Source organism: Hipposideros armiger, unplaced genomic scaffold (genome assembly GCF_001890085.2).
Source record: "Hipposideros armiger isolate ML-2016 unplaced genomic scaffold, ASM189008v1 scaffold_121, whole genome shotgun sequence".
Taxonomy (NCBI): Eukaryota; Metazoa; Chordata; class Mammalia; order Chiroptera; family Hipposideridae; genus Hipposideros; species Hipposideros armiger.
Genome location: NW_017731471.1, coordinates 2184764 through 2200701, shown reverse-complemented (window position 1 = coordinate 2200701; position 15938 = coordinate 2184764). Strand labels below are relative to the sequence as shown.

Here is a 15938-nt window from a genome sequence, read left to right as displayed (position 1 = left end):
TGTGTGTGTGTGTGTGTGTATATATATATTTTTAATTTAAACATTCACCATAGTTCTTGATAACACCTCGTACAAACAGAACTGACATAGTGCTCCATAGGGCAGATATTGCTACCTGTCTTGTTTCCTGCTGTGTCCTCAACCAGGTAAAAAAAAAAGATTCTTTATAAATATCTAACCGAGTTTCCTTTGTAGGTTAATGTCTTTTTTCCCCTAGCTGCCTTTATGATTCTTTATCACTGATTTTTGGCAGCTTTAGTATAATGTGTGTTGCAAACCATCTTTTTTGCATTGAGATTATGGGTGTTCTATTAGCTTCATATTTTTGTATGTCCAAGTCTTTCCCCAGGTTTGGGAAGTTTTCAAGTATTATTTCTTTAAATAGACTCTCTGGCCCCTTCTCCTTTTTTTCGTCTTCTTGAGGCTCAATTATTCTAATATTTACCTTTCTCATTGAATTCCATATTTCTCATAGATTTTCTTTACTCTTTTCAAATCTTAGTTCCCTCTCTTCTTCTAACTGCATTATTTTTATATTCCTATCCTTTAAGTCACGTATTGTTTCTTCCAGCTATTCTGCCCTGCTACAGAGGCGCTCTATTACATTCTTCATCTCATTCATTGAATTCTCCAGCTCCAGAATTTCTGTTTAGTTCTTTTTTATAATGTTAATCTTTTTGCTAAAGAATTCCTTCTGCTAATTGGTTTTATTTCCAGTATTTTTATGCTTTATTTTATTATTTTTATTGGGATATAAAACTGAAAGCTACAAAGGAACAAGACAAACAAACAAAAAAATAAAAACTCATAGACACAAACAGTTTAATAGTTACCAGAGGGTAAGGGGTGAAGGGGGATGGTAGACGAGGTAAAGGGGGTCAAATTTTATTTCTTTTTTTATTCCTGATTTAATTTTTTCAAAGTTTTCTTGTAGCTCATTGAATTTCTTCCTGACAGCTATTTTGATTATTAGCTAGATTGCAATATTCTGTACCTTTGCGTTTCATTGCTGAAGAATTCTCATTTTGTTTTTATGGTGCTATATTTCCTTTATTTAAAAAATTGTTTAGAGACATGTGTTTCTGCTTTCACATTTGAAGTAGCTGATATCTCCTTAACTGAGCTTTTATGTCTTCTTTGGTTTTTACAATTCAACAGGCTGGCTTCTAGAAACCTCTCTTTTGTATTCCAGAAGGTGGCGCTATACCTCAGATTTGTGTTTACTACCTTGCCCTCAATTGTTACCTATTTTTGAGCATGTTCTTTGTGAGCCAGAGCTTGCTCTCTCTAACATACTTGGAAACACACACACAAGGAGTTAACAGCAGAGCCAGGGGAGGTCTGAGATCAGCACTCAGTGTATTTGGGGTGATTGTAGACTCAGTAGGTAAATTCTCAAGGTTGGCACTTCCAGAGGCACATGGGTGGACTTTCTGCTAAGCACAATCCCTTCAAAGCCATTTGAAATTCTAATCTGCCTTTTTCTCAATATGCTCCCTCTCCCTAGTTGCAGAGCTGCCACCTTAGTACTTTGCATGCTGGTGGAGAGACATTGGTTTTTCTAGCAGCAACCCACTCAGCTAGGGTAACAGGCCCTTTCTCACCACCCTCCTCTTTTCCCATGGGAGATATTGCTTCTGTCAGATAAATCAACCTCAATCAGTGCCTTTTTGTGAGTGGGGAAGCACCTGGAGAGTTTTTGCTACCAGCTTTGCTGTGACCAAACTCACATTTTTCTATTGTTTTCTTTTATTCCCAATATTGTGTTGCATTTTCCCTTTAGGAGGCTGGTTTTCTGCAAGTTTTCTCTTGTGGGTGACTGTCTGCCCAATTCTACACTCACCCAATTCTTTTTTTTTTTTTTTTTTTTNTCAGCTTCAGGTGTACAGTGCAGTGATCAAGCCTCTATGCCATCCATGATGTGGTCTCCCTAGCAAGACATGTGACTCTCTGACACCCTACAAAATATTTACAACATTATTAATGATGTTCCTCGAACTCTCTTTTATGTCCCTGTGGCAATATTGTAGATACATATTTATACTGTCTAACCCTTTTCTCTTCACCCTCATCCCCACCCCTCCCAACTAGCAGCCATCAGTTGTTCCTCTATATCTCTGAGACCAGTTCTGTTTACTTTGCTCATTCACTAAATTTTTTAGATTCCAAATATAAGTGAAATCATATGGTGTTTGTCTTTCTCCAAATGATTTATTTTACTTAACATAATAGTCTCTAAGTCCATCCATATCATCCCAAATGGTACGATTTCATTCTTCTTTATAGCAGAGTAATACTCCATTGTATAGATGTACCACAGTTGCTTAATCCAGTCATCTACCAATGGGCATTTCGATTGTTTCCAAGTCTTGGCTATTGTGAATAGTGCTGCAATAAACATGGGGGTACATATATTTTGGAAAATTTTCTTGATCAGTTCCTGATTCATACACACTCAGAAATGGCATAAAATAATTTAGCTTCTAGTTTTTCCCATTGTGAAGTATTTATCAATCTATAAGAAATTTGAGAATGTGCTACTTAAAGGAACACAGGGATGTGTCTGTAATGTGGTAGAATCATTCCTCCTTTTGATTTATGTGTTTGTCAATAAGATACTGTTATTAAAATTAACTGTTCAATTTAAAATATGTGAGGGTGGTCGGTGGAGGTATATTTCTGCTTAAATATTGTTTACCTTACTTTGCTCTGGTGGCCTAGTATTTTTGTGATAGTCCCATTAACTGCAAGTTTTTTGTCATCATGGAATAGTACAATAAAAGCATTTGTAGTTTATCTTGATTTTATTTTGTATCTTGATAAAAAATATATTGGAACTTTTACACTGTGAAAAAAAAACAGAAAAATGATCTTATCCTTTCCAATGTAAATATGAAGATACAATTACTAACCACTAAGCTGTTTTCTATGTCTTTGAGTTTTGGCTTATTTGTTAGTGGTTACCAGAGGAAAAGGGTAAGGAGGTAGAAGGGGTAACAGGGTTCAAATATATGGTAATGGAATGAGAATTGACTTTGGGTGGTGAACACACAATGCAATACATAGATGATGTATTATAGAATTGTACACTTGAAATATATTTAATTTTACTAACTAATGTCACCCCAATAAATTTAATTTCAAAAGAATATCCTGGGAACCCAGAGTCCAAAGATGTAGAGTGATGGGGGGACAAGGAAATAGTTGATATGGGATATTGTTTTCATTGAGCAAATATATAAATTAATTGAACAAAATAATTAAATAAATGTTTGAGGATAAAACAAAAAACGGTAGAATTGGGCCAGTCAAGAATGGCTTAGGCAATGCTAGTTGGTGTTTCATTACCCAACAAAAGAAAACAAAAGCAATATATATATATTTTTTTCTTGATATCCTATTAAAAATTTCATAATGTAAATTCCACTAAGACAAGGTTTTGGGGTTCCTCATTCACTCGTTAACCTCAGTATATAGAGTAGTGCCAGGCTGAGGATAAGTATGCACTCAATAAACAGTGATTGACCAAGAGTTCAAGAAGTCATAATTTTAGGCTTGAGGGAAGATTTTAAAAACAAGAATATGATCAATTATTGCATAAATAATTTAGTTACAAATATTACTTTCCTCTCTTAGACCTCAGGTTCCCCCATTTAAGACATGTTGGGTAGAACTAGTCAATCTTTAAGGGCCCAAACAGCTCTGATATTCTTTGGCTTCCTGTATCTGTTAAACCTACAGACAAGAGATAGGAATGTATAAAACAGGGGTCATTCTCTGTGGAATGTGGCAAAGGTAGAGTGATGAGTCTAAGGCATTGTTCTAATTCAGCTATTCCCCTAGTGCATTTAGAAAAAAATGTGGGAGGGAAAATGTTTGGGGTTAAAATTTGTAGCAAAATTATTTTACAAGTCTAAGTATACTCACATGAACATCAGTGTCCTAGGCTGACACCTAAAAGTAGTATCCCCTGCATATAATACTAGGTCAAACAATTAAGTTCGTGAACGAGTTGCAATGATGTTGCCAACTCTTTTTTTATATCAGAGGGATTATTCATTATGAATTTGTACCAACTGGACAAACAATTAACCAACTTTGCTATTTGGAAGTGCTAAAAAAGCTGTGTAAAAAAAGTTAGATGACCTGAACTTTTCACCAAAAATTCATGGCTCTGGCATCACAACAGTGCACCAGTTCACACAGCACTATCTATGAGGGAGTTTTCAGCCAGCAAACAAATAATTTGAACACCCTCCCTACTCACCTGGTCAGGCCCCCAGTGACTTTTTTTCTTTACACAAAGATAAAGGGAATATTGAAATGGAGACATTTTGATGACATTTAGGACATCAAGGGTAACACAACAACAGCTCTGATGGTCATTCCAGAAAAGAAGTTCCAAAATTACTTTGAAGGGTGGACTAGGCACTGGTGTTGGTGCATAGCTCCCCAGGGGAAGTACTTCGAAGGTGACCGTAGTGATATTCAGCAATGAGGTATGTAGCATTTTTTCTAGGATGAGTTCATGAACTTAATTGCCAGAGATCATATGCATTAAGGGCAAAGTTGCATTTTTAGGAACCAAGAAGTTGGAATAGCTTGGAAGACAATGTTTCCAATCTAGTTCTTAGAACAATGAGACCCATTGGAAGATTTCTTTGAGATTTTCAGAGGGGGAAATTGCCTCTGATGAGTTAACTAGGCCAATAAACACTAGCTCTTATTTGGATATGTAATTATTAATCTTATTTAGCTGAAAACAGAGTCAACAGTCTTAAAACCTGTTTTGTCAGGTCTTAAGTTATTCTTTATATATAGGCAGAACCCTTCTTATCATCTTCAGAAAAAATCAACTACCTGCAAATAATTTCTTGTTAGATCACTGTCTGGGTCAGGGTCTGTATGATGAGGGGCAGGAGACAGAAAGCAAGAAAAAATAGAAAGGTAGAAAAGAAGGAAGGAAGAAAGGAAGGAAAAAAAGAAGGGAGGAAGGATGGAAGGACGGAGAGAAGAAAAAATGAGAGGGAGAGAGGGAGGGAAGGAGAAAGGAAAAAAAGATTTTTCAGTTGTAAAAGGATTAAGATGATGTTGCCTTACAGCTGCCAAACCGTCTTCTCCCACCACCCCCCGCACCAACCCCATGACCTCATAAGGTCCCGAGGAGGTGTCTCAGAAGACTGAGACCCGATGGAATATCGGTAAAGCTTCCTCAAGGGGGTGTCTCCGAAGGCTGAGACCAGATGGAATGATATTGGTCATCTCCCTTATCTGAATGGTTTGGGTACAGTGACTCCATCCCCTGGGGTTGTGTGTGTGTGTGTGTGTGTGTGTGTGTGTGTGTATGAAGGCACAGTATGTGTTGGAATACAATGGGTACTTTCGGGAAAAACAGCATTCAGGCACATAATTAACAGACCTTGGGAAAAGCAAGTTTCACTTCCTTGTATGATTACTAACAGAAGCTACGCGTTGGCCTGATTCGGGGCTCAGTCTTTGAGACTGGAGTCCCTTGGCCCCGCTTTAGCCAGATATAATTGAGTCTTGTCTTTCTTAACCTTGCGCCACCCACTCTAGTATTCTACTGCTCTTCCTGCGTGGGAAGCGGCAAGATGAGATCTTTTTAATTATTATAAACTTTTCTATTTCTCAAGGGGAAAGTGACAAACATTTACATGCCTGGCATCTCACAGATATTTTCCTGTAATGACTCTAAGTAGAAATGATGCACTAGAGAGGGAAAGGTGAAGGACACGGCTGAGTTCGAATTTAAGAACAGTGGAACGAAGTGATGTAGGATGCATCCAGAAATGTCATGTGAAGGAGGCAGAGTTAGAATTAAATTTACTACCTGTATACATTTATGACAAAAGTGATGTGTTAACCTAAGAGAATTATTAATACTTTCATTTGATGAGTGAGGGTTCTGAAAGCAGTGATAATAAGCGTCAAAGATTCAAACACATTCAGTATTATTCCAAAATCATTGCTCTTTTGTCTATACGATATGTTATTTTTCAAATCTTTTTAGTCAGCAAATTTCTCCTGGGCACTGAGCCTAGGCTCGTGTGCTCATGATAATTTGCAAGAGCTAATTATGTCAGCCATGAGTCTCATCACTACCCTACTTGAAACCTGAAAATGAAATTGCTTTTTTTAGGCCTATGGGACAGTAGTTCTCAAATGCCATTAAGAATAACATTTTCACACATATTGGGAAGATAAAAATAATAGAGTACATTTTCACAAGGTTAAATGTTTTCATTTAAACAACTATCTTTTATTTTGAGTTTAAGTTCTTTCTTAAGAGGAGGTGGGGAAATAAAAATGTCCATTCTAAAAACAAAATAATAGTAGACGTAATTGATTGATGATTTGCTTTAATGTACTTGACAAACTACAACTTTATGTCAATCCCTCCTTTTTTTTAAAGATTTTTATTGGGGAGTCGGGGGAGATGGGAACAGTGCTGGGGAATTAGGGGAAGGGGAACAGAGAAGTTGCTGTCATTTTGTTCTTCAGTCTAGTTGTGGAGGATGTTGCTTCACTGGCCCAAGTTGGCACCATCATTGCGCTCTTCCCAGGNTTCGCCGTAATCAGAAGTGTCTGGACGCTGATGGTAACCACTTTGAGCACCTCTTGTAATTGCAGAAGTCAAACATGACTTGTATTCATCTTTTGTTGTTGGCATATATTGACTATTACAAATTTAATACAGTTTTTTACCTTTCTTAAAATGTGTATACTTTTTTTGGCACCCTCTGCATCTGACTTAATGACGTTTGAAGCATGAACAGGTCCCATATTTAAATCCCATTATTTTCTTCAACTCTACCAAAACATCAGGAATTTCTCCTTAAGAAAGCCTTTACCACTTCCTAGGAAGATCTTTCTACAGCAGCCACAATGTGTAATTCCTAATAATACCTGGGCTCCCTGAAAGCAATAGGGATATAGCTGGGATAAGGAGAAAGTTGCTAAAGTGCTAAGTAAATAAATAATAAATAAATGGATGGATGAATGAATGCCAGAGACAATAGTCCTGATTTCACTTTGTTGTTGTTTGTTTGTTTGTTTAAGTAAATCTGTTTTGGGAAGAACGGAGAGGGGGCAGGGTACAGTAGAGAATGGATTATTTTCCCTGCCAATCCAGAAGAAAAATCAGACTGTCAGTTCTTTACAACCTTTAAGACTAAAGAGAAAACATTTCCCCTGTCACCTTATCTCCTCTTCTACCCAAAGACTATATTCTAGAAAATACAGGGCTTTAAGTCTTTCAAATAAACTTGGTCAACAAATGATGGTGGGGAATAATCTTAGTAGAGTATGGATAGTATAGAATTTATCTATAGGGGGAGTGAATGGGGGGGGGTAGGATGAGGGAAGTAGCTCATCTTTCCATTTGAGAACGGCATGCACCTCTCCAGGGAGAAAAAGAGAGAGTAGAATTTCATGGGACTTTTATCCATGTGTGTAAGAACAAAGATAAAGATCCTCAAGTATATCTGTTTGCTTAAAAATTGACTAAATATACACTGTCTTCTGGAGGCAGAAAAGTGCTATGTAATTACAGAGGCCACCTTTATGATTAAAATGTATATTATAAATTATAGAACTAAATAAATTCCAAGTGCGACATTTCACAGTGTCTTGGGAGTAAAAAAAAAGATGAAATAAAAATGAAGTTGCACAAGAGTTCCAATTATGCACACTTTCAGGCCAAGGTATCCTGATTTGTTGTGCCTATGGTACATGGCTCATTTTGGTGGAATTACAGACTAATAGAATTAGCTGTTTAACTGTGTGAAAATGAAAACACAAAACCTTTGAATATCACAATAATAACAATAATGAGTGTCATAATAACATAGAAATCACTCCACATTCAAAATCTTTCTTGTTGGAATGATTATGTATATATTGTAATTAGAACCCATAATTTTATCTAGAAAATGTGAGCTTATTTATCTTGAATTGTACTTTACTGTAGTTAAGGGTGTTTATTTTTGGCTCCCTGATTTTATTGAACCCAGAGAGTGATAGATGGGATGTTTGGAGAAAAAATTCTCCAAGAAAAGGCTTCCTCAGAGAGGAGGCTGCTGTATAGGTGGCAGCTGCAGCAGTACTTCTCCCCTAGTTTAGATTTTTTTCCTGAAAATCAGGTCCTGAGTTAGATGGGGAAAGTCAAAGATAAAAAGAAAAAAAGCAGAGGTCTGAGAAACTGATAGACATACTTGTGGATATATGTCTTAGAATTTAACATCTCTATTATAGTAAGCAATGTAGGTGATCACTTACTATAGGCAATCTGAAACACCTGAAACTAATTTAAAAAATAAAATTAAAAAGACCCCACTGCTATAAAACCCACTTTCTTCAAAATATCTTCTCCTCCAGTCAGCTTCAGTGCCTTTAATTCCTCCATTAAAAATCAGGGATTAGCACTTTGAGTTAAGGTTTATCCCTAAGGCCTAGAATTCAGATATCCCTGGGCCAATTAGTAATAAGCTATTAGTCAATAGCACTTTAGTGTGAGAAAATTGATCAGATTAGTGACTAGAAAAACAAAGCAATAGGACAGAAGACAAAACATACTGGTGGGGAGGAGAGGTAGATACAGTAAATCACAACACTGAGTACAAACCCAAGTGGACAGGCCTGGGAGCAGAGGTGGTCCTAGCTAAGCAGCATAAGAATAATGAATACCTGTCCTCTCCTCAAATGATGTAAATTATCTGCAAGGGCTTCTGGGCTGCCTAATAAATGGGCTCTAACTTCAACCAAACATTTCTGTAAAAAGTTCAATAATCTCCTAGAAATACTTCCCCTCCCATTTAAAAAAAAGATATGTTTAAAATGAAATTAACATGTTAATAAAATTGAATCACATGTCTCCCAAAATAACCCTAAGAAGTGTAAATCATGCTTATGTAGACAATAGTAAACACATATAATATAGACAAGACTCTTCCACTTCAAGTACCCACAAGATTAATACTTGTGATCCCATTACAACACTATATTAAAACACAAGTCACTTTATTTATTTATTTTTTATTAAACTTTTTTTTTAATTGGTGAATTGGGGGGATGGGAACAGTGCTGGGGAATTGGGGGAAGGGGAACAGACAAGTTGCTGTTGCTTTGTTCTTCAGTCTAGTTGTGGAGGATGTTGCTTCACTGGCCCAAGGTGGCACCATCATTGCGCTCTTCCCGGGTGAGGCAGATCAGTCGCCGGCTTTCTGGACGGCCGCTCACAGCGGCTGCTGGCCACTCACGCTGGCTGCTGGTTACATACGGTAGCCAATGGCAACCCACTGCCACAGGGGCTGCAGTCTACTCCGTCTCCGGCGACTCACAGCAGCCCAGCTCCAGGTTGAGCTGTTGTTCAGCATCTTAGCTGTAGAGGGCAGTGTCACTGGCCCTCATNTGAACAACAGCTCAACCTGGAGCTGGGCTGCCATGAGTCGCCGGCGACAGCGTAGGCTGCAGCCCCTGTGGCAGTGGGTTGCCATGGGCTACCGTGTGGAGCCAGAAGCCAGCGTGAGCGGCCAGCAGCCGCAGTGAGCAGCCGTCCAGAAGCCGGCGACTGACCTGCCTCGCCCAGGAAGAGCACAATGATGGTGCCAACTTGGGCCAATGAAGCAGCGTCCTCCACAACTAGACTGAAGAACAAAACGACAGCAACTTGTCTGTTCCCCTTCTCCCAATTCCCCAGCACTGTTCCTATCCCCCCAATTCCCCAATAAAAATCTTTAAAAAAAAAAAGATTTCAAATTTTCCAGTCATCCTCTTAAAAGGAAAAGTCATGTTTCCCCTTCCCCCTTTCCCCATTCTGCTGCTATCATGTTGATGTGATAAGAAACTGTGCAACATTCAGATTAGGGAAATACCCAAGAAATGTTGGAGTTACAAGACAGGAGTGTGGATATTCAAATATCATGCAAAAAAATCTACCAACTGGCTAGGACTTTTACAAGAGAGAACTACATTTCTATCTAGTTTAAGCCACAGTGCTATTAACCACAGCTGAACCCATAGCCTAACTAATACAGCTTGTCAGGACAGACTCAAAGGAAGAGAGTATGAAATGTCCAAGGGAAAATTTTAGAGAAATCAAGCTATGTAACTAAGAGCAGTATTCAGAGTTCACATAACTATGACATAGGTCTCAGAAAAATTTCACGATGTATATTTACATAGATGCATTCTAATACTGCTCTAGGAGTATTGTTTAGTGAACCATTTTTACCAAATGTAGAAATTCAAACTGTCAGCAGTGCCGTTTTTACATTCAGTGGAGCTGAATGTACTGGGATGCTTTCCCATGGGAACCATAATATTATATTTTGGACCAGAGAATCCCTGAACTAAATTCAACATTATTCTTCACTACACTTCTGCAGTACAAGAAAGGCTCATCTAAGGAAAACAGAGTCAGGTTAATAGATATTTTTATCTGAGTTGGGACTTGTTCAGATTGATCAAAAGAAAATTTTTATTGGAAAATTCCCCTTGGAATTTAGAGTTTGAGGTCATTACTGAAAAACACGTAAAATTAGTTATTATTCCTTACCCCTTTTGATCATATTGAACAGTTCTTTTAAATGGCACTATAATTTATTAAAATACTTAAAGATGGAATTATATAATATATACGATGTACTTTAATCAGCGGTTCTCAACCTTCCTAATGCCGCGACCCCTTAATACAGTTCCTCATGTTGTGGTGACCCCCAACCATAAAATTATTTTCATTGTTACTCTATAACTGTAATTTTGCTATTGTTATGAATCGTAATGTAAATATATTTTTGTTTTCCGATGGTCTTAGGCGACCCCTGTGAAAGGGTCGTTCAACCCCCAAAGGGGTCACGACCCACAGGTTGAGAACCGCTGACTTTAATATAATATGGGGTAAGGAGAGTAGGTGCAGGCGTAGCAGAAAGATTGGCCATGTGTTGCTGTTGGTTGAATCTGAGTAATGAGTATATGAGGGTTCATTATACTAATTATCATATTAATTGCTCTTCTCTTGAATATATCCTTCTATGCATCTGAGTGAAAAAGTTAAACTTATTTAGTGACATAAGGCACTGTACACCATTTTTAACCTAGTATTACATGTTTTACTTTAAACAGGCATGGTGTGGAGAGTTTATATTAAGACCAATTACTTCATGCTCTCATTCCCTGAGGCAAAACTTGGACCAATATTGTTGTAAGCTGTCCTGTTTACTTTTTCCTTCCTATTAGATTAACATATAAAAGACATGAAGTATACTGATCTTTGTTATGGATATTCAACCTTTTTTAGAAAAGGCTGAAAAAATATCTCCATTATGGGCCAGAACCGAACTTGAAGCGCAAAGATCTTAGGTCTGCCTCTCAGCTCTGCTTCTGAAGCTCCTGCAAAAAAAGAAAACACTTGGGTCAGGGAAATAGGCCTAATGACAGACATCCCCCCACTTCTAAGGAGTAGTTGCTTTATTCTTCTTTGAAGAAATCCAAAAAGGCAAATGTAAGGCCTTAAATAAGGGCTGTGCCTATAGATGAATCAGCAGATGTACTGTAGGGAGTTAGATGAAGAGAACTTAGTCAACAAACAATAGAAGAAGTATAGTCTTGGCAAAATCAAATAAGTGGTAAGGCTGAGGAAATTCTGTTTAATAGATGGTCTATAAAGTTCAAGAAAGTTACAACTCACTACCTACCCCCAAACACACACACTTTCTTTAATAAGAGGAATAAGTTAACTAAAATAGCCACATTTACTTGAGAGTTTGTCTCTCCTCCCCTTAAAAAAATATGGTAGTGAAGATAGTTAGGTTACTTCTGGGTTGGCTTCAGGAAGGCACAGAGGAGGCATATATACCAGGGGTGCCAAAATATTATATAGTATACAAGTAGATACTTTGGTCAACGTTGCTCAAGCAGTAGTTCGCCGTAATCAGAAGTGTCTGGACGCTGATGGTAACCNGCTGGCTGCTGGCTACACACAATAGCCCATGGCAACCCACTGCCACAGGGGCTGCAGACTAGCTGTCGCCTGCGACTCACAGCAGCCCAGCTCCAGGTTGAGCTGTTGTCCAGAATCTTAGCTGTGGAGGGCAGTGTCACTGGCCCTCATATATGGGATCCAAACCGGGGTCCTCTGGCGTCCCAAGCTAGTTCTTAACCATTGCACCACTCGGCCGGCCCCCTCCTTTTTTTCGAATATGGAATATTTTCTGGACTGTGAAATCCAAGTCTGGGGCATCCTTGCTGTGAAGACATGTTCAAGTTTGCCTAAATGCATTCTAGGGATTCAAGACCCCTTAGTTGAGAGGAAAATCAGAGGCAAATATAATAGCTCTTTGTTTCTTCTTAAACTGTTAGAGGTGGTTACACTTAGTGTCATAAGATACTAATGATGGCATAATACTCTCTATACTCTGAAATCCCTTTCTTGTGAGTGTTGCATGCACTGCCTAACTTTGCACTGGTGTTTTATAGTTTAGAGTAACTTCATCGTTTCTTCAACCAGTGAGGCCAGAGGGGACAGGAATATCTTTACCCTCATACATCATGGCATAGAGCAGACCTTCAGTAACATATCTAATTATATGTGGGTCTGCAGTGGGCTGCTGTAAGCTACAGTGTGTGGCCAGCAGTCAGTGTGAGCGGCCAGCAGCTGGCGTGAGCCACCGTGAGTGGCCATCTAATGGCCAAGTACTGATCTGCCTCAGCCGGGAAGAGTGCAATGATCATAATACCAACATGGGCCAGTGAAGCAACGACCTCCACAACTAGACTAAAGAACAAAAGGACAGCAATTTGTCTGTTCCCCGATTCTCCAATGCTGTTCCCTCCCCCAATTCCCCAATAAAAGTCTTTAAACAAAATTATATATATATATATATATATATATATATATATATATATATATATATATATATAATGGGCTTCTTTTAGACAGCACATAGTTAGGTCTTGTTTTTGTTATACAACCAGCTACTGTGTTCTTTTTGAATGATGGATCCAATGCATTCATATTTAGAATAATTATTAAGATGTAAGAATTTACTAATGCTGGAGTGACATCAGAAACATGAAAGTGTAATGAGTGCTCCTTAATCACTCTTCTTGAAGTTGCAACAAGTTGAACAGCTATAATTAAACAAAGGATTTTCTGTTTAACACACAAACAGGTCTGAGAGATCCACGCATAAAAACATCTGAAGGTGGGTGATTTGGGATAAACAGAGGAGGAGGGAAGGGAGAAGTGCAGAGACAGTGGTCACAAGATGCAGCCCAGAGCTCACTGTGAACCTGGGAGAGGGAAGAATTGAGTTTGCAGGTGAACTCTCTGTGACCCCTGCAATTCTGCCTGAGGAATCAGCATGTAATATAGCTGAACCCATTGACTGGAGCAGATAATTGGGACAAAGACCAAATACAGAAGTGCAACAACTGTAATCTAACAGTCCTCACTGCCAGGCAGAAAACAAATCCAGGGAGCATGGTTGCCCCTATCCTCCCAGAGCTTGCCTTCCCCATAGTATTCCAGTGTTAGCAGCAGACCCCAGATATGGTAGCAGTATTGGATTCAAAAGCAGAATATCTATAGCCCTGAGGACTGAAGATACATTTCCCGAGTGGCAGATGCACACTGCAGCTAATTCCAGTGGTAAGGGAGGAGCTATAGGAGTAAGGCTGCTTGCTGTCCAGCAGTCGCTGTTACTTGAAAAATAACAAAGCCACAAATACCAGTGGTCTCTCCCAGCACATCCTACCTGCACATTTTGTGGCTGATCCCAGTAGGACCACCAAGGCTTGTGAGGCACACATCTCTGCAGCTGCCTGCAGAGGCAGCACTAGAATTTCAGGGTCTTAGAAACCCATTGTCCACCACATATTCCCACAGGGCTGGTGCCCTGAGACTGAGGTGACTCGGTCACATAGGAGATGCCCACCTCCCCAGGAAATCTCCCACCACGTGAGAAACTGGAACACAGCAAGGGAAAATGAAATGATCCAGTGCTACCTACTGGAGAGCAAAATAAAGACCTCTTTATATCAACTTGCTGTGCAATCCACTCCCATAGATGCCCAGGAAGAGAAATAGTCATTCATTAGTTGCCATGAATAACCAAGGTAACAAGGCAGCTCAGAAAGAAAGTGAAAAATCTCCAGAAAATAAACTTAAAAGCATGGAAATATGTGACTTAAATGAAAGAGAATTCAAGGTTGCAGTTCTGAAAAACTCAACAAGATGCAAGAAAACTCAGATAGGCAGTTTAATGAACTCAGAAATAAAATCAATGAACAAAATGAATATTTTACCAAAGAGATTGAAATTTTTAAACCAGAACCAAATAGAAATTCCAGAACTGAATAACTCAATTAAAGAGATAAAGAATGAAATAGCCAGCTTAGGAAATAGAGCTGACCATATGGAGGAAAGAATTAGTGATATAGAAGAAAGAAATCTGGAAATGATGCAGATGGACAAAGAGAGAGACTTGAGAGTTTAAAGAAATGAAAGAACTCTGCAAGAACTATGTGATGGCATCAAAAGAGCAATATAAGAATAATGGGTATACCAGAAGGAAAAGAGAGGGAGAAGGGAACAGACAGTCCAAACAAGTAGTCAATGAGAAATTTCCAAACCTATGGAAAGAACTGGATCCTCAAATCCAAGAAGCAAATATAACACCTAATTACCTCAGTCTTAACAGACCTTCTCCAAGGCATTTTATATTGAAACTGTCAAAAAATTAATGACAAAGAAAGAATTCTCAAGGCAGCCAGGAAAAAGAAGATGGTAACCTAAAAAGGAAAGCCCATTAGATTATTATCAGACATTTCCACAGAAATTCTACAAGCCAGGAGGGAGTGGAATCAAATATTCAACCTACTGAAAGAGAAAAATTACCAGCCAAGAATAATATATCCAGCAAACTTATCCTTTAGATATTAAGGAGAAATAAAGACCTTTCCAGATGTACAGAGGCTCAGGGATTTTCCACCACAAGGCCTGAATTACAGGAAATACTGAAGGAGGTTATTCTTCCTAAAACAAAACAACTAAAGTATACAAAACTATGAAAAAGATTACTAGCAGACAGACAGCAGCAGGAAATGGCAACCCCTACACAATATAGGGCACTATACACATTAATATAACATAAAGGAGAAAGAAGATAAAACAATAAAAAGTTTTTTAAAAAAGAAGAAATTTTGCTACTGAAACTCAGAAATTAACTCACAGCATGCATAGGGATAATTTGTGAAAATAAAAACACCAAAGGGGAGGGAGTACACATCTGAAATTACAAAGGAGAATGGAAAAAAAAATGCATGCTAAAGAAAAATGATCACAAAATATGGTGAACGCTGCTGCTGAATGCTATCCGATGGAAAGGTGATGTTGTGTTTTTTGACCTTGATGGAATTGTGCGAGCTGAGTGTGTACCCAGGAACACGATGGTAAACTCTGAATATCAAAAGGGCTTATTAGAGCATTTAAGAAATGTTGCGCATAGAAAATGGCCTGAGAAATGGGCAAACGGTTTCATCCTCCATCATGACAATGCTCCATGTCACACATTGTTTCTGGTATGGCAATTTCTGCCAAATAAAAACATCACAGTGTGTCATCATCCACTTTATTCATTGGCTCTGGCACAATACAACTTCTGGCTCTTCCCCAAATTTAAAATGACCATGAAAAGTAAACAGTTGGAATCAATTCAGGACACTGAGGCAGCCTCGACAGCACAACTAAAGACACTCATGATTGACTTCGAGAACTACTTCAGAAAGTGGCAAGAACGATGGGATATGTGTGTTCAAACCAAGGTGGAGTATTTTGAAGGGGATTAATGGCAATGTGTCTTTTACTGTAATATACATATATATATATATATATATATATATGTGTGTGTGTGTGTGTG

At 38.4% G+C, this 15938-nt stretch overlaps 1 protein-coding gene across 1 annotated transcript in view; it reads right to left on the bottom strand.

Annotated features, from left to right (window-relative positions):
• Positions 1–10833: 10833 nt before the first annotated feature.
• The window catches only part of GPR174 (G protein-coupled receptor 174), an 81822-nt gene continuing 76717 nt past the window's right edge, over positions 10834–15938 (bottom strand). The window contains exon 4 of the transcript XR_002124660.1: positions 10834–11409. The gene's annotated coding sequence lies outside the window, so the exon portion shown is untranslated. The remainder of the gene's footprint in view (positions 11410–15938) is intronic.